Genomic DNA, 18,441 nt, shown 5'->3' on the forward strand with positions numbered 1-18,441 from the left:
GTGGCCCTTTTGTGGGTTATGAAATCAACATAGTGGACAAGATCAGCATTTTTTAGAAAAGAACGTGTGCATCTCACATAGTAAGAGTAAGCGCTCGTGCAAGAAACTTTAAGCTCAGATATACACATATAAGTATATGTATATACTGGGTTGCAATATAACATTTCTCTCTTACTATGGTTTTCAAGTAAAAATCTTTAAAAGCAACAGGCTTAAAGAGCAAGTCTACTGAATAGGCTTCTTTGTGGTAAATACCAATTAGGATTCTTGCCAGGTTAGCAATAAACTAACAGTTCCAATTAATGAAACACTCCAATTTAACCCCCACAGACAATTAAACTTACAGGTATGTCCTAGGAAGTATTTGTTAAGAATATTTCAGAGTACGTTTATCTGTACTTTATGCTAAGTAGAATAAGCCAGTCCCCAAAACGCAAATACTGTGTAATTTCACTTATATGAGGTCCCTAGAGTAGTCAGATTCATAGAGACAGAAAGTAGAATGGTGGTTACCAGGGGCTGGAGCAGGCAGGGGTGGGAGTGGGGAGGAGGACAGAGTTAGCTGTTTAATGGGTACACAGTGTCAGTGTCAGTTTTGCAGGATGAAAAATTTCTGGGGATGGGTTGCACAACAATATGAATATTCTTAACACAACTAAACTGTACACTTAAAAATGGTAAATCTTATGTTACGTGTATTTTTACCACAATTAACATTTTTTTTTAAAATCAAATAGCCTCATGTGGCTCAAGGCTACAAAACTGGACTGGACAGCTTTAGATATTGTGCTATCAGCTGTGGTAAAGTACCCCTAAGCTCAATTTCTAACCATCACTGTCCTTATCAAAGTCCTTTCAGGATTCATGACTTCCTCTTGGGAATTATAACTCCAGAGTCCCTGCAGCTCACAGCACAGGAGCTGCATCTCCCAACATCCACCCTCCGACTGGTGATAGGAGGCTGGGTACAGGCTTGGGGGGCTGGAGCACTGCACCCCCGTAACTAGGAGACTGCTTACAGAATGTCTAGACAAGGAGGGAGGAAGCTGCATGGGAAAGAAGGTCTTTGTCTTCAAGTTCAGCGAGTAGTTATTGAAGGGCATGAATGCTCCAAGCCACGTAGGGGTTTTCTTTGCCTGAATGCCAAACTGCCCTGCCCTTTTATCTCAGTGAAGCTGCAGAGGCCCTCATTAGTCACCATACCCAGTAATAAGGAAGCCTTGAGTTGCCTGAGAGGAAGAAAATGGCTGTCTATATACGCTATAGGCTTATTAACTCTCTTGCAAATAACTGTGACGAAGTACCTTTACTTGCACAAAGAAATGAAACCCAAATGTCCTTACTCTCCAAGCTCCCAGCTTTACTGAGAAGATTGGGTAAGCTTAAAGCCAACATCTATGAATTACCTCCTTCCAGAAAAGCAAAGAAGAATGTATTTTATTATATTTTATTATGTTATATTACTTATCGATAAAGTCATTTTTTAAACTGTTGACATTCCCACTGAACTGAAAACAGGACAAATGATACTCACTTATAAATTTATTTTCCTGTCCTATATCTGCTATTGAGATAGTAAAGAATTAATAGTGTTTGGAAAAGGAATTATCTACCTGAATTGAGATATAAACGCCATTTGATGAAAGGTATGTAAATTAGCTCAGACTCATCAAGCTCTGCCTGAAAAAAAGAAAGATTCTTCTGTTTCACTGAAAGCTCAAGATAGTAGAGCATAAAGCTTTAGGGCTCCACAGCCAGTGATTTCCAGCTTCTAACATTCTATGCCTTGAATGAGGAACTACCTAATGGAAGAACGACCACATAGGGTATTAAGTAAGGAAGCAGGTTTTGGAGGCAACCTGGGTTCGAATCTCAGCCCCGTGTTACCGTTCTGTAACAGGGATAATGACAGGGTTGCGGTGAGGTTCAAATGAGCTGAAACATAAAGTGCTCAGAATGCTGTCTGGGGCACAGTAAGGACGCATCACCGTGAGGGTGAAGAAAGTTACATGATGAAGGCTGTTCCTTTGTCAAGGTCTGATCTGAACAGAGGAGACTTCAGAAACTTGGCTTTCTCTTTACAGTATCTAAAGGCTCTCTCACCTTTTGAAGATGTGCTCCATTGTCACCTGATGTCTTTTAAGAGCTGCTTACTATTCCCTTTCTCTAAGGCCAAGGGCAACACCTACCTCTGACAGCTGACTCAGGCAGTCTTCAATGCCACTCTTCTGCAGACATACTTCCTAGCAGCATGGGAAGGTACGGGGGTGGCAGGCTGCACATTCATTTGGTTTGGTCCAGAGCACTGGCCTAAACAGTGTGGGTTTTTTTTTTTTTAAGTCAGAATTAGCAGCTAACATTTTTAAATCTAGAGATTTTCCACAGAAAGTCAGATGCTTAGCGTCTCTTGAAAACTCAAAAGACCTAGCAACACTGGATCCACATGACAGCAGGATTGGAGCTGAGGGGGGCTCCTGCCACAGTCCTCCCCACTTCCCAACACTGAGGCCACTGGAAGCGCTGCCTATCATCACCCTTGGGCTGTTGCTTTTTTTGTTCTTTCTTTTTTCAGTGTCAGGTCAATTGTGCTCATTTACAATGCCTGGTTGGCCCTGTAGCCCCATGTGTACAGAGGCAAGAGAAGGACATACTTTAGAGACAAACAGACTCTTGTTCATATCCTGACTCCACCCACTAACCCTGGGAAACAGACAGGTTATGAACTCTCTCTGAGCCAGAGTTTCCGCATGAAAATGGGACTGATCCTCCATATACAACACAGCACATGTGTTTATCTGAGATCATATGGAAAGTACCCGGTCCTGTGGCCGTATACAGTGGGATGCTCAATAAATGTTCCTTTTCCTCCCTCCTACTACTCACTGGGGATGGGTGTGCCACTTTTGCACCAATCTCTACTATGCTCCTTCACCATCTCACCAATGGTTTGCCCCTGGCTCACAGACACACTCACGTTCCAATGTGCAACTAAAATGTGCTTAAAGGATCAGACTGGAATGGTGGAGCCTCTAGATTGAACCATCAGTTTACAGAGAATACAAATGACACCATGGGGATGAAATCAGCAGAATCTAGACTATGAGAAACTCTATAGGACAAATCTGACTTCTTCAACAAAAACTGCAAGAAAAAAAAGATGAAGAGACAAAGTTACTTAAGAGATGTATCAACCAACTGCAATGAGTGGAACTTATTTAGATCCTGATTTAAACAAACTGTACAAAAATTTTATGACAGTTGAGGGGAATTCCCTGGCGGTCCAGTGGTGACGACTCTGCACTTTTGCTGCTAATCCCTGGTCGGGGAACTAGGATCCCGTGAGCCATGCTGCGTGGCCAAAAAAAAAAAAAAAACTATAATATTTGGAGTTTCCTGGTGCCTAGTGGTTAGGATTCCAGGCTTTCACTGCTGTGGCCCAGGTACAATACCTAGTTGGGGAACTGAGATCCTGAAGGCCACGCAGCGCGGCCAAAAAGTAAATTTAAAACAAAAGACAGTTGGGAAAACATAAATGCACTGAATATTTGATGATACTAAGGAATTATTATTCATTTCTTAGACACAATGATAATCTATTTATGTCCGAAAAAAGGAGCCTATATTTTTAGAAATACATACTGAAATATTTCCATGTGAAATGATACAATGAAAGTAATCCAGGGTGAGGAGAAAGGGTGGGAAATTCAGATGAGACAAGATTCTCTAGGTAATAAAAATAACTGAAGCTGAGTGATGGGTACATAGTGGTTTATCATACTGTTCTCTTTACTTAAGAAGTAATGCATATGGTAAGATGTTTAAAATTCTTTTAAGGTTAGAAATAGCACTGGACTGATCTAATATAGGAAATGCTTTCTTGGAGTCATAACTTATGAGTAAGTTATTTGGGGGCTCAGATATCTCTTTGAGGAAGGATTACTGGGGGCAGGGAGGATGGGGAAGGATTTCAGTTGGCTTGGTATATTAGCGCACTGGGGGAAGAGGCAAGCCCCTGGTTTCCTCTACCTTGCTATATCTCTTTCCCTCAAGTTTTAAAACGCCTGTCTCTGCTCTTTAGACTATCAGCCCCATGAGGGCAAGGACATGTATGTAAATCCTTATTTCCCTGACACCTCGCGCAAAGACTGGCACATAATAAGACCTCAACAAATGTTTGTTGAACAAATGAAGGGGAAGGGGTATCGATATTTCATCTTCAATGAGAGAAAAAGAGCAGGAAAATCTGATTCTGACAAGGTGCTCCCAAGCTGTGGTTCAATACACAGGATTCACATTTGACCACACATCAAAATGATGGTCTGAGGAGCAGATTCCTAGTCATCCCCTCCTTGGAGATTCTGATTCAGTGGGTCTGAGCTGAGTTCCCAGTAAGAATATTTTTAACAAATGCCCAGGTGATTCTGACGCAGTCATTTCAGACTGATGTGGAATATCCAGTTATAGGTTATTAAACCTCTTTGCTTCTCTAAAGTACTATTCATTTTTTTCTGCCCAGCTTTCTTTTTTTTTTTTTTAGTGTGGAAACTTTCAACACACACATACAAGATTACAATAAGCTCCCTTAAGGCAAGGGCCATCAACTTTCTGCCATCTTGCTTCTCAATTTTATTTCTAAGGAAACCATTTAATTTTAATTGAATGTTGCTGAATTCAGCAACAGCATTGGCAGCAATACTCTCTGCCTTCGAGACGAAGGTGGTGAAACCCACCCCTGGGTAACTTGAGAGAAGTATGACAAATAAAGATGTAGGGGGCTATGTTTTCTTGGTCTTTGGCTTTAAAACTGGGAAATCAGACTAATCACACTACATGATAATCAGGAAGATTTGGATTGTTAATTGTTACTTAAATGTTTTGCAGTTTTCACTATTTTAAAGAAATAAAGTCTCACCCATATCTTTAAAAATACCTTTTTAAAAAAAAAAAAAAAGCATTCTTCATTTAACATAGATGCAAGGTAAATGATTTGGTAATGACCATGACTCCTCTGCCTTGGATAGAAAGTAAGAATTTAAGCCAGAAAAAAGAAGAGCTAGATATCATTTCATGTAGCTGAATATTTCTAAATCAGTAGGACCTGCAAAGAAATCTCCTTTGGATGCTTTTTTCTTAATGACTGAAATGATCACAAACTGATTTGCTCTTCCACTCCAAAACTACTGCAATTTAGGTGATTAGCTAGAGGAAATGAAAAGAGTGTCTATTTCAAATTTGTAAAACCAAAGTTCCAGGTAATTAACAACTACTCAACTTCACGGTAACCCCTGATAATTTAATGGACCACTGCTGGTGCATCACCCTCTCCCAAAATACAGCCACTTAGATGATCATAAGAATCCAGCAACAAAACAAAACAAATGTATGATATTTAATTTGCTATCTGTACATATCATGGAAAGCTGGCAAATCTATCAATACGCAAGAACAAGCTGGTGAAATAAAAAGAGGTCACACAAGTTATATACGGTATCATTCAAATTATGTATATTATATAGATAGATGATGCAAAAAGATCATAAGGAAATGCAACAAAATTTTTAAGAGTAATAGTATTGCTGGGTTGCAGAAACACAGGCAATTTCTTAACCTATATATATTCAGGCACTTTCAAACTTCCCACATGAAAATACAGAATCTGTGATGAAAATACTTTAAAAAAATAAGAAAAAGAAGAGTTGCAATAGAAATAATCTATTTTCTCAATATATTGCCGCTAATAAACATGGCCTTTCAATAAGGCAGAGACTCGGGGATTAAGGAGAACCCCACAGCTCAGTCATGGCAAATGAATTCATTTTACCTTTTGGCCACATCTGATTTTGCCTAATTTTCGAGATATGGTGACAATGAGAAATATGAATAAAGCAAAATGTCCAACTTAATGATTCACGTGACAGCTTAATAACTAAGGAAACGTAGACTTTTCTATAGTCAAGTGGAATGTTGTGCTTCAAAATCTACATTGCTTCATAGGATAAATTAGGGGGTAACTGGTCACTTAACAAAAGTATTCTTCAAATCACTCCAGAATTTCTCTATAATGTGAAATATTCTAACATGTTTCCCAACTTTTTAACATCTAAAAATTTTCATAGACACCCCACATAAGAGTGATTGTAGTTGGTTGGGAAAAATATGTCATGAATATATGTTATGAATTTAGTAACACTTTCAAAGCATTTGTATGTACTAACTGGTAATAGAATCCTTACACATCTGAAAAATAATGCTGTAGATATATATGGCTCATTATTTATTCTGTGTCCATTCAATGTTGGGACACATGTGAATTCAAGGCCCCCCTTCAAAAACTCCACTACACCCAGTGATCTGTTCATCACTCTGGTGCATTTAAAATATGGTACCACGTAAAAGAAAACTCAGGCTGCGTGAGTATCACTTTTGCAGAGCTTCTAGGAATTTTAGAGTGAGGGGAAGAGAAGGGATTAGTTGAATGGCATCCGTTTCTCATAGATACAACAGTTTTTTTAATGTAGGAAGTAGTAGATAAAGAGTACAAGTGGGATTCATCTTTCATTCAAGCTAGCCAAATTAGAAAAATATAGTCAGATCAAGTTCACTCTAAGGAAGATGTTTTCCAATACACGGCAGGTTGAAAGACAGTTTTCCATCTTTTACAGTAATATAAAGAAAGAAAGAAAATGACTTACATCACATTAATAGTATACATTTGACCTGTGCAGTCAGAATAATCTATCCAAGAGAATAATCTATCCAAGAATCCTTTCTTTTTAAGAAAGAGTCAGATAGACCCAGATTCCAGGTGTAGCTCCTCCAACTACTAAGTTCTTCATCTATAAAACATGGCCATGATGTCTACTATGTACTGTTATGGGGATTAAATGTGGTAATAGATGCAGAGTATCTGGAATAGAGAAACATTCAAGAAAGGTTGGTTCTTAAAGATTAGGGTTCTGGGAATGTAATGATTATGGAGATAAAGGAAGAAGAATGTGTTTGAAATAGGCAGGTATGTGGTTAGCTGCCAAAAGCATTCCCTGTGGGAAAGACCTGGGAGCTACTGAACAAGCCACATCTAGGGTTCTTTCATTTCCTTGTGTTCTCATTTCTGACATTGCTGCCATTGTGTCCACTAATTTGGCAAAGTTGCTTTGAATGATGACCTTCCTATTCCCACCATCTGTTTTCCTCTCCCATATAAATAATGGATTGTCTATTCTCATCTTTTCCCAGTAATATGATTTGATACTACCTGTTAATGCTGTAAACTGGGATTTTAAAAAATCTTCCCAATCACTCTTAAAACAGTGGTTTACACTCTGTCCCTGCAAAAAAAATCAGCTAAACATTCATTTCCTACAGAAGAAATTTAAATCTTGCTAGTATGAAACCACAGGGTTACTTTACAACTAGCAAAACGGACTTAAAAACTACTTTGTAAATGCCCATTAATGCTAGACTCATTTGCTGTGTTTTTACCATTAGGAAATGTATCCCATTTTATTATCAAAAAGGAACCTATATACATATATATGAACATATTAGTGTGTGTATGTAAATACATATATATGTGGGTGTGAATATCCCCACTTATGCAAATATTTATAAGTATACACTATAGATAGACAGGAGGGAGGGAAGGAAGGAAGGAAGGGAGGGAGGGAGGAACGGAGGAAGGAAAAACAAGGACCTGGAAGGATTAATATCTAACTGAGAGTTGGAAGTGGGACTAAATGTGGGCTATAGAGATAGAAACTTCACATTTCATCTACTTATGTCATTTAAAATTTCTCTATAACAAGCTCATATTACTTTATTGGATTTTTAATTATTTTTTAAAATCTGATTACTTCAGTGCTCAAGAAAGGACATTTTAAGACATTTCATTTAATTCTTTCAGGTCGCTAGGCACTGCTAAGTGCAATTTTAAAATACACTAAGGTTTCATTTTGAGAGGAGAAAAAGATTCAGAAGAGCCTTTGATCACTACATCATTTTAACTAGGACTTTTAAGAAGTCATATTATCACTATGTAATCTGAGCCCCTAACCATCTATAAGCACCATGTGCAACCTAAGGGAAAATGGAGCTAAAAAGATCTTCTCAAGGTCTTCATCAACTAGAAGAAGAGGCACTCGTGTATACAACTAAGAGAGGAGGGCAATAATACAACTTAAAACGATGATCAGAAATGCTTATGGGAGCCTTCAAGAACACCTAGCTCACTTTAGGGTAGTAGATTAAGCACTGGGAGATTTAGGTTAAATATATAACCATTAAGAAGAGAAGGCGAAGGGAACATTAACCATATCAAGCTCCCTCACTCTGCTTCCAGTGAGGCTCAAGCTGGGAGGCCCCCAACTTCCTCCCCTTTCAGTCACCCACCCAGTTCAGTTCATTGCTCTCCCAGACTGGGTGGAGGCCCTGAGGATGCTGGGAGTTTCTGGGGAAGAGAGGACAGGTGGGTGTGATTGACATGTACATCACGTCAGTCATTCTCCACTCACCCCATCGCCTCCCCTCCAGTGTCTATTCAAACTTCTCTCACCTCCCACATCCATTTCTATGAACAGTATCACACACATCAACCAACCTCCACTTTCTGCTAATGACCTAGACCGATGCAGCCCAATAGAAATATAATGGAAGACAGATGTGAATCATATATGTAATTTTATGTTTTCCAGGACCCACATCTAAAAAAGTAAAGGGAAACTGGTGAAATCACTTTAAATAACATATTTTGTTTAAATCCAATATATCCAAAATATTAATTCAAAATACAGGCATACCTCATTTAATTGTGCTTTGCTTTATTGCGCTTCACAGATAATTGCATTTTTTACAAATTGAAGATTTGTGGCAACCCTGCGTGAAGCAAGACTATGGGTGCCATTTTCCCAATAGCATTTGCTCACTTCCTGTCTGTGTCACATTTTGGCAATTCTCACAATATTTCAAGGTTTTTCATTATTGTTATATTTGTCATGGTGATCTGTGATCAGTGTTCTTCGATGTTAGCACAGAGAAAAGAGAACTCACTCTATCGTGTGAAGGCTCACACGATAGTTAGCATTTTTTAGCAATAAAGTATTTTTAAATTAAGGTATATACTTTTTTTTAGACATAATGTTATTACACACTTAACAAACTACACTATAAACCTAAGTTTTATATGCCCTGGGAAACCAAATAATTCATGTGACTTGCTTTATTTTGATATTTGCTTTATTGCAGTGGTCTGGAACCCAACTCGCATTATCTCCAAGGTATGCCTGCATAATCAACGTAAAAGTCATTAATGAACTGTATCTGTTCATTGAAATCCTGCCATTTGCAACAATACGGATGAACCTAGAGGGTATTATGCTTAGTGAAATAAGTTAGACAGACAAAGACAGATACTGTATGTTATCACTTACATGAGAATCTAAAAAATAAAACAAACAAATGAGTATAACAAAACAGAAAGAGACTCACAGATAAAGAGAACAAACTAGTGGTTACCAGTGGGGAGAGCGAAGGAAGGAAGAACCAGATAAGGGTACGGAGATTAAGAGGTACAGACTACTATGTATTAAAAAATAACCTACAAGGATATATTGTACAACACAGGGAACATAGCCATTCTTTTATAATAACTTAAAATGGAGTATAATCTATAAAATTTTGAATCACTATGTTGTATACCTGACACTAACATAATACTATAAATCAACTATATTTTAATAATAATAAATAAATAAAATTATTAATGAAGTGTTTTAAATTCCTTTTCCTATAAATGTTTGAAATCTGATGTATATTTTACATTCACAACACATCACAATTCAGACCCTCCATGTTTCAAGTGCTCAATAGCATGTGGCCGGTGGCTAGTGGCTACTGAATTAGACAGCACAAGCCTGGGCTCTCACTCCAAGGAAAATACCCAAACTTTCAGAACGAATGATTATTGCTGAATAAAAGGATCATGGGTGGCTTTTTAAAAATAATCTTGGCTTATCTGTATTTTTTATTGTTTTCCAACAAACACAGATTGCACGTGTTTACTTTTTTTAAAAACTTGTGATTTTAAGTATCTTTGACATACTGGGAGAATTTCAATGAATGAACCTTCACATTCATGCTCTAATGCAAGTTATTGTTTTAATGGCACATGTGGCATCAGCATCTGTCTTCATTTCCACATTATCTGTCAATCCATACCTAGTTCCTATCTGCTTCACCATCATCAATTATTCTCTCAGTTCCCTGTAGCGCGCCCACCTTCACCTTCTGCAGATCACTGGGTTGACGGTACAGAATGCTCAGAAGAAGTATTTCCCCTGCTCTCACCACCTCTGCACAAATATTTACTAACCCACACACAATCTCTAGTTCTGCTTTAGTAGAACTAGGGACACTGGTATATGACTCAGAGAACTCAAATTCAAATTCTAGAAAAAGACTCTGTCTTCAGTGCTGCTTCAAAGTTATTTTAAAATAGGTTTGTTATTTACTATTACTTAAACTTAGATATATCCAAAAGCTATTATATGTCCCACCTTGGTTTCTTTACAAAACCAGACAAGCAATACAAGCAACTAATTTTTTAATCAAAGAATGCACTTCTCACCTCAAAGATTCTGACATATTATAAAATGTAAAAACCATAAAATTATGGTTTGGGCGCTTAAATATAGAAGCAGTCTAGTCCCTGGAAAATGGGAACATGAGGTGGACACAGCTTAAGAAGTTAAATGGGCTTAAGTTAGGAAACTAAGGTGTGAGCACTTACTTTAAATAGTACAGATTTTTAAATCATGTTAAAGTTTGGTTTCATGAAGTGTTTGCCATGCTAATAATGAAAGGTTTGCTCTTTTCCCCCAGGCTTTGATAGGTGGCATGTGGAACCCTAAAATGGGGAGTTACGACACCTGGATATTAGTTCTCACTGCCAGCTGCCAACCAGCTATATGACCTTGGGTGCAGTCCATTCACCCCGCTGGATTCAGCCTCCCAGGCTGTAAAGAGGGGTTGACAGCACAGCGCTTTCTCAGGCTGCTTCCAGCTCACCATTCCTGACCTTTGCACTAATCTCCCTCCATCCCATTATCCCTGAAACATTTGCCTCCTCATGCATCTCCTCCTTGCTAAAAGAGAAGATGGCTGGCAGCACAGCAGTGAAATGGGAAAAAAAAAAAGCTGTTAAAAAAATAAATCCTAAAATGAGTCACCTTTCAAGAATTTACCATCCTCTGGTGCCTGAGTGCTTGCTTGTGATGTTAAATCAGTTCTTCCAATGAAACTTGCTCTAAGAACCTGGTATTTGTTATATGTACTGTTCTTGGATGATGTTTATACCAGACACTCATCTCTTTTAAGAGCCACTTGTAGGTACAAAACAGCACAGAAGTTATCAAACAGATATTGGCAGCCAGATACATCAACTTTAGAGAAGCCTGTAGAAAATCAGATCAAAATCACAGAGAGTTTTAATCAGGTCTTTGCACCTGAAGATAATTACAACTCCCCAAACTTCCCACATAATCTCCCCAGAACCTTGCTGCACCCTAAAATCTAGCCTGCTACAAGAATCTCTTCCTATCCCTTAGGGCCGGCTGCAGCGATACCCAGGAGGGCCTTCCCTCCCGTAGATTCCTCCATCAATGCTTCAGTCAGGGGGCAGCTGATGTTAGCTCTGGTCTGTGTTGCTTCCGCCTGGCCTGATTTTTCATGCTGCCATTTTGAATTAACATAGGTTTCCTCTGCAACTGATGCATCTTCTAGTCAGGCTTGGAGCACAGTAGGCACACACGCACACACGCACACACACACACACACACACACACATCGGGAAGCTGGACTACAAGCGCAATCCAAGACACCTGCAAGCCAGAATTAAACAGCAAATCCAGAAAGACCGTATTATTTAACAGAACACTACCAAGACAGTTTGGAGCCACAGCAAATGACTGCTTCTGCATTTGAGTTGAATGAACATTTTTAACCCCTAAATCTTAGTTCTCGTCAATCTCTAAAGTTCAAGTGTCCCTCCTGCTTTGCAGATCACACTCGTCTCAGACCTCACAAGTGATGTAGCCCAATAATCCGCGCCCAGACAGACAAGCGAACCGAGGGCGCAAAGGCAAACTGAAGTGGATAATCATCTCAGAAATACGAGTGCCTTTTACCAATAAGTGCCCCGGCGCCACCGCCTTAACTTGCCCCGACACCCCCCCATCCCCAAGATCCGCCCCGGGTGTGGCTTGAGGAGGAGGGCGGTGTTATGTCAAGTCCTTCGGCCCTCGCAGACAACAGCAAGAGCCGACGCGTTTGCCCTTAGGGGGAGGGTAGTCCTCCGGACACGACTCGGCAACCGCAACCGCAGAACCGGCGGACGCGGGGGCAGAGCCGGGCCAAGGGCAGCAGGCCCGCCAGGCAGCCATGTTCCCGCGAGCCCGCCCGCGCGGCAGGTGCGACCGGTTAGGTGCCTGGCCCGCTCCGCCACCAGCTGTGTGCCCGTACGAGCCGGGAACCCCCGGAGCGGTCTGGGGGGGAGGGCGGGGGCCGTACTGAGCACACACCCCAGCGGGCCAGCAACTGAGATACCAAGCAATGGAAACACAGGAGAAGCGGCCTGGGGGAGTGAGGAGAGTTCAAAAGAGGTGGTGGGAAGGATGGGGTTGGGGGATGGAGAGCGGGGACAGGTTCCAACCAGGCTGCGGCGCCCGCGCCCTGGGGTGGGGCAGCCCTCTCCTGCGCCCCCGCAGCCTGTAGCCGGAGTCCCCCACCTCAACCCCGGGCTGAGGCCCCCTCTCTCCTGATCCCCTAGAGACCCCAGACAGCCCAAGCCAGCATCCGCGGGATTCCCACCCGCGGGTTTGGAGGGACAGCTGGAGGCGACGAGGCACAGGTGACGGCGATGGCGGATCCGGGTGAAACCCGCCGGGGGAAGCAGCCGCAGATTCCCTGCACTCCCACGGGTGCCCGTCACAGCTCACCTGAGGGGCTGCGGGCTCCGGGCTCGGCTCTGCGGTGCTGATGCTGACGCCGGCGAGGGTGCGGGTGGTGCCGCGCCTGAGATCACTGTGGCGACATCGAGGGCTGCAGTTGCAGTGGCGGAGGCGGCCGTCGGGCGCTTCCCCCTCCCCAGACTCCCCTCGCTCTGGCCCGCCGCCCCCAGCTAACAGCTGGCCGGGCTCACGTGACCGCGGGGCCCGCCCCCACCTCCGCCTCCGCCTCCGCCTCCGCCTCCGCCCCCGCTGCACGCTGGACCCGGGCCGCGCCGCGCCGCGCCGCGCCCGCGCTCTGCCTGGCCCGGCGGGGCACCTGGGAGCAGAAGAGGCGGCTGAGAAGACGAATCTCCTCGAGGAACGTGGCTCGCTCTTTGCGCGATTTTTATTTCTTGGTCACAGCGGGGTTGCGGCTTTCTGGAGAACTCGGGCTTTAAGGAGCCAGGCCCCGCTTTCTCCGGCGCCTCTCCCGGACTCCGCCGTCTGGGTTGCTACGTGCGGGCCTCTGTGCCTAAGCAAGCTTTCCCCGCGGAGAAACGTGTCCGGTACTTTGTTGAGTCACAAGTCCAAGCCAACTCCTTGCCTGGGCTTAAAGGTACGGTTCTGCGCCATGTTGACAAGCCAGACCCTATGCCCGATACTTTTTTTTTTTTTTTTTTTTTTGGTACGCGGGTCTCTCACTGTTGTGGCCTCTCCCGCTGCGGAGCACAGGCTCCGGACGCGCAGGCTCAGCGGCCATGGCTCACGGGCCCAGCCGCTCTGCGGCATGTGGGATCTTCCCGGACCGGGGCACGAACCCGTGTCCCTTGCATCGGCAGGCGGACTCTCAACCACTGCGCCACCAGGGAAACCCCTATGCCCGATACTTAGACGCTAAAGCTCAAAGAGGTTAAGCAACTCGCCCAAGATCACGCAGCAAGTAGCAAAGCCAAGATTCCAAACCTGGGTTAATAAATCCAGAGACAGGTGACAGGTGTGTTGATGCTGGCGTCAAGGTCATTGGTCAGGACGTGACCATCCGTCTGTTACCGGAACACAGACTTTACCTTTTATAAACTAATAAGAAAAGACCATCTCAATGGATATGAAGAGATAGTATAAAGGAAAAAAAATGCAGTACCACTTAGGCACGTGAAAAAATATTCAAGCTCACTTAACTGCAAATCGAATACATATACAAAGTAGCATTTCCACCTGTCAGATTAGCAAAAATCAAAGTTTTATAAAGTCCGTAGAGGACAACTCGGCAATATCTCCCCAAATAACAAATGCATATATAGTCTTTGACCTAAAGATTCCATTTCTGGAATTTATCCTACAGATATACCAACACGGGTGTGAAATGATATGCGTACAAGGTTATCCATTGCTACATTATTTGTGCTTGCAAAGATTAGAAGCGTATGCCCATCAATAGAGAACTGTTCAAATAAATTACAGCACATCAGCACAATGGAATGCTATCCAGCTGTTGAAAAAATGAGGAAGATCTATTTCTATGTACTGATATGAAAGATTTCCAACCTATGCTAAGGGTGGGGGAAGCCATGTGAGAAACATTGTGTAAATGTGTTATCATTTGTGGGGGAAAAAATATGCCTGTACTCATTTGCAAATGCGTGGACTATCTTTGGAAGGATACCTAAGAAACTGTAATAGTAGATGCCACCAGGGAGGAGAACTGGGTGACTGAATGCAGGGCAAGGAAGGAGACTTTTTTTACATCTTTGAATCTTATGCCTGTGCTTGTAGTTTGCCAGAAGTGAATGGATAGTGGGAGAGGGCTGGGGGAATCAGTGCAGTTACTGCAGGATAGAGCGGTAGTGGTCATAGACTCTTGGAGCACAAAGGGACCTGACTGTGCATTTAAGGCCAACCAAGGAAACTGTCCTTTTACTTTTAGCCTTTATCTTTATATTCGATTGTCTTTGTTTGGACAGAATATAATTGGATCTTGCTTTTCATTCAGTCAGACACTCTTTGCCTTTTAATTGGAGTTCTTAGATCAATGGCTCTTAAACGGGAGAAGTTTTGCCCCCAGGGGACATTTGGCAATGTCTGGAGACATTTTTACTGTCACAATGGCAGAGGTGAGGGAGGCCTCTACTGGCATCTAGCACATAGAGGCCAGGGATGCTGTTATACATCCTACAGTGCAAAGTACAAGTCCCCACAACTAAGAATTATCTGTTCCTAAATATCAGTAGCATTGGGGTTGAGAAACTCTGGTGTAGACCTTTTATATTTAATGTAATTATCAATATGATGGGTTTTAAATGTAACATCTTGCTACTTCTATTTGTTCTGTTCTTGTTTTGTTTTTTTGTGTTTTTTTGCTCTTGCCTTTTTTTGAAGAATTGAGTATTTTTCATATTCCATCTTATACCCATTATTGGTTTATTAGCCATACTTCTTGTTTTATTTATTGATTACCCTAGGATTTACAATATGCATCTTAAACTTATCACTGTCTACCTTCAAATAATATAATTTCAGATATAATGCAAAACACTTTCAGCAGGATACTTCTATCCCCCACCCCATCTTTATTGATATTGCTGTCATTTGTTGTAGGTGCAGGTTAGATGATAATGAGCTCTTTCAAGTTTTGTCTGAAAAAGTCATTACTTCACTTTCATTTTTGAAACATTTTTATTGGATACATAATTTTTGGTTGAGAGCTTCATTTCTTTCAGCACTTTAAAAGTACCATTCTATTGTCATAAGACATTGTCACAAGACTTGCAAAGTTTCTGAAGAAGAGTCTGTGTTTGATTATTTCTTCCCCTGTACGTAATATGTCCTTTTTTCTCCTATGGCTGCTTTTAAGTGTTTTCTCCATAACACAGATTTTGAGCAATATGATTATAATGCACTTTGTTCTGTTTTGGGTTTTTTTTCCTATTTCTATCCCATTGGGGCTAACTAAGCTTCTTGGATCTGTACGTTTATAGTTTTCATCAAATTAGGAAAAATTTTGGCCATTACATCTTTAAATATTTTACCCATTGTACCTCATCCCTCCCAAGTTCAGAGACTCCAGTTATACATACATTACACCACTTGATATTGTCCCACAGATCACTGAGAATCTATTCTTTCCCTTCCCACCCACCACTCTTTTTTCTCTCTTCATTTTGAATTTCTCTTGATATTTCTTAAAGTCTTCTTATCTTTTCTTCTACAGTCTCTAATCTAATATACTAATGGTTAATACTGTCAATTAAAGTTTTTTTTTTCTCTCTTTTTTTTGTGCCCCCCCCACAATCTCCTCTCCCAGCATTTTTAATGTGGCAGCATTGTGTTTGTTTTTATTTTTTTCAAAGGGGGTTTTGCAGTTCTGGCCCGAGGACTCTCTCAGTCCCTCTCCATCCTTACAGTGGACACCTCAGGTCCACAGACCTCACCTGGCCCGGTCGAGATCTGGACCTGACCATCTCCTACAGCTTCAGGAAAGTCCAGATGGAGTGAAGCAAAGCTGCATGGTAAAAGGAATTAACTGCCACTGCCTGCTGATGAAAGTTTTATATCAGATATTTTATTCTTTATCTCTTTAAGTTCTATTTGGTTCTTTTATACCATCCATTTCTCATACACATTTTCCTTTAAATCTCAGATCATATTTATATTGTAATAGCTGTTTTAAAGTCTTTGTATGCTACTTCTATCATTTCTGTCTATTTTTAATCTTTTATTGGTTGTTTTATCTCCTGCTTCTTTGTCTCTCTCATAATTTTTCATTGGATATCAGACTTAGTGAATTTTATGTTGTTGAGTAATGGATTTTTAAAAATATTTCTTTTAAAGAAAGGTTGTAAACTTTGTTCTTAAGAATCGGCTTCACCCATTTGAGACTTGTTTATAAACTGTTTACGACAGCTCTAGGGTAACTTTAACTCTACGACTACTTTAACTCTTTACTAAGATATGACTCACATACGGGTTCTAATGAATGTTCCATGTAATCAGTAAGGGGATTCTGGCTAGTAGGAACTTGGACAATTCCCAGTTTTGTGTAAGCTCTGGGAATTTTTTTGTGCACAGCTCCCCAGTAGTTGTTCTTTCCTCAGGAGTTATTCTTCGCCCAACATTGTGGTGATTCACCATATGCATGCAGCAATTGGTATTCACCCAATGACTCAAGGAAACCCTTATGCAAATTTCTGAAGTTTTTTTCTGCTTAGTTTTCTCTTATCCAGAGCTCTGCCCCACAAATTCTAGCTGCTTTGACCTCCCTGAACTCTGATCTCTGTTTCCTCAACCCCACAAGAGAACTGGGCTCTGTTTTGTTTCCCTCCTTTTTACCATGTATAGTTCAGGAATTGCCTCCAAGCAGAAAACTGGGATAATTGTAGCTCTTATCTCATTTGTTTCCTTTCTCTTGAGAATCACAGTCCTGCTCTGCCAGTTGCTCATTGGTTGTCCAATGTCTGACAAAATTTGTTTCATATATTTTGCCCAGTTTTCTAGTTGTTCCCAATAGGAGAGCAAGTCCTATAGCAATTCTTCCTTCATGGGCAGATGTGGAAGGCAAGGAACACTAATCTTAATGCCCGTAAGGAACCAAATGTCCTGGTACAACTAGAGTCATTATTTTAAGAACTGAAAATGCATAGTTTACTTATAGAACTTCTTCAACATACTGATATAACAAGAAACATTTATTGGACACCTGTATCAGGAATTGCACTATTGCTACAAAGGTGAAAAAGGCATATCAGTCCTACCTCTCAAGAAGTCAGGGGCAAGCAGGGAAATTAATTAAGTATAGAAGTAATATATGCATATATTGTATGTTGCTGTCAGGGTAACATAAGAGTTATGCATAGATAAATACATTAATCTAGCATGTTGGGAAATATAAACAAGTTTAAAAGATGATCATAAACGAGGGTTACCCAAACCTAGACCACTTAAAAAAATACATTGATGATGATTTTGCCTTTTCTTCTAACCAGTGTTATTTATTGTCTAAAGAACCCAATGCAGTAATTTTGAGGAGCCGAAGTACATGTAATTGAGAAATGCCTTTAACACATTGCATATAGAGATATTTTCCACTTAGTACTTCTTTTAGTGTGTAATTATAGCAGGAGGAAAAGGATCTGTCATTGGGCAACTCTCATGGGGATGAATGACAGACAATATTATGTGAATGAGACACTTATGTATGGGCAAGAAAGCCTCTGTAATTGCCTTGTATGTAATCTTATGAGAACCAAAGAAGGGAGCTGACAGGAAACCATGGGAAAATGAGAAGGAAAAGCACTAGTCAAGATTAGTCAGCCATCTGCCTTAATCCTATGACAACCATGTTTAAGAGGTTAGTTTTCTGAATTTGGTTACCATGGTAACAAACCTTTAAAATGCCCTTAAAACAATTTACAGAATTATTGTGCATGTTGAGTATAGGCAACACTGAGAGATTGTAAGTATTCAA

The 18,441-nt window shown here is 41.0% G+C and overlaps 1 protein-coding gene across 1 annotated transcript in view; it reads right to left on the reverse strand.

Annotated features, from left to right (window-relative positions):
* The window catches only part of SCRN1 (secernin 1), a 53,089-nt gene extending 40,018 nt beyond the window's left edge, over positions 1–13,071 (reverse strand). The window contains exon 1 of the mRNA XM_082845951.1: positions 12,990–13,071. The gene's annotated coding sequence lies outside the window, so the exon portion shown is untranslated. The remainder of the gene's footprint in view (positions 1–12,989) is intronic.
* Between the last annotated feature and the right edge of the window lie 5,370 nt (positions 13,072–18,441).

The sequence above is a fragment of the Leucopleurus acutus genome, assembly GCF_964270905.1.
Source record: "Leucopleurus acutus genome assembly, chromosome: 9".
NCBI classification, from domain to species: domain Eukaryota; kingdom Metazoa; phylum Chordata; class Mammalia; order Artiodactyla; family Delphinidae; genus Leucopleurus; species Leucopleurus acutus.